The 1,597-nt window shown below is 41.3% G+C and overlaps 1 protein-coding gene across 1 annotated transcript in view; it reads right to left on the reverse strand.

Moving 5' to 3' along the window:
- Positions 1–1,597, reverse strand: part of LOC103154129 (ribonuclease inhibitor-like) — a 30,759-nt gene that overhangs the window by 910 nt on the left and 28,252 nt on the right. The gene's annotated exons all lie outside the window — the stretch shown is intronic.

Here is a 1,597-nt window from a genome sequence, read left to right on the forward strand (position 1 = left end):
AATGAGTAGTAGAATATTATCATGGTCATCTAGTCCAGTCTGTAAGAAAATAATCAAGTTCCAGGCTAGTTTTAATTGTACAGAAAGTAAAGAAATCCTTGAGAAGGCTTCGCATTAAACAAGCTATAAAGAACAGTCTGAATTCTGCAGGTGGCCCGATTAATGCCACAAATAAACCGCTTGGATCCAACTAATAATTACTCCACTGGAGGGCTAGGGCTGGGCGGATGAAGAGAGTCGATATAGCGTTTGGTGTCATCAGGAGAAGCCAGGAACCTTCGACTTCCATTCTCAGTCATGATGAATAGTTTGGCCGGATAGCTCAATGCAGGCTTGAGTCCCCGATCATATAGTTCTTTCAAGATCCCGCGGTAGGCAGAGCGCTGCTGTAAAACCTCCGGACAGTAATCTTCAAAAATGTGAAACGGAGAACCCTTGTACTTCAGTTTACCTCGTAACTCTCTGGCTTTGCGTGTAACGAGCTCTCTGATCTGATAGTTGTGGAAACACACGATTACGGCTCTGGGCTTCCCACTGTTAAGGAAGAAATAATATCTAAATAGTTAACTTTAGAAAACAGTTGGCTCTCTTTCTTCCTCTGGATCCCAGGTCCTCTCGGCAGGCCACGTGTAGCCACAAGGAGAACAACAATGCGTGTTGACGTCACAGAATTACAGAGTTTAATCCAGAAACAATTTATGAATCAACAACAAAACTGCAGAACAACGGAGACATACATTCATTTACCTGAGACAAAAAGATAAAAAGAAAAGGCAAAGACGTCTTTGGAGAAGTTGCAAGCGCAAAATCTAATGTGTTAGTTCTGTGTAGAAAGTTTTATCCTCTTGTATTTAATTTATTCAAATAAGGCGTACCTTTGCTCCTCCAACCAGGAGCTATCTCTGACCCTGTCTCTGAAGCCTAAAACCCCTGCCGTGTTTACGGCCTCTCACAGATGAGTGTGAAAAGCCAGAACTTCCACTGTATTGTTTTCTCACAGACAAAAGGCAGTTTAAACGATCCTAGCAAACCATCTGCTGTAACTACAAGTAAAATAAAGGTCAATAGGCCAGAATAAGTTACTGATTTAAAACCACAATTTAGGCCATTTGAATCAAGACATGTTAAGTTTTAAAACTAGCTTATTTTAAATTTATTTTCTCAACACCACCTGGCCCCGGTTTTGCCGTTAGTACCCGGTGTGCTCGATCCAGCTCTGGAGCCTTTTTCAACGTATCTTCCCCGAAGACGAGAGAGATTTTCTGTGGTCAGCGAGCGTAGCCGTTAGCACAGCCGTGATGTTCTCCTCGTCTTTTCTTGTTCTCCTGGTCATCGTCTGACTTACTGGACGCCGTTCCAATGCAGCAATATTGTTAAAAATAGCTTAACAAACACAAAGTGAAAATTAGTAAAGTAGTAATGTTAGAGGTGGGAGCTTCAGAAAAAGCGTCTACTCCATCTTGCAGTCCAACCGGAAGTTCAAAATCTGATTTATATTAATTATAAAATGATTTACAGAATCAGCTGAAGATGCTGATAGGAACCAACGTTTACAAAGTTACAAAACGTTTTGACTGAATCACAGACTGATCAGTCT

Source organism: Poecilia formosa, unplaced genomic scaffold, assembly GCF_000485575.1.
Source record: "Poecilia formosa unplaced genomic scaffold, Poecilia_formosa-5.1.2 Scaffold374, whole genome shotgun sequence".
Classification (NCBI taxonomy): Eukaryota; Metazoa; Chordata; class Actinopteri; order Cyprinodontiformes; family Poeciliidae; genus Poecilia; species Poecilia formosa.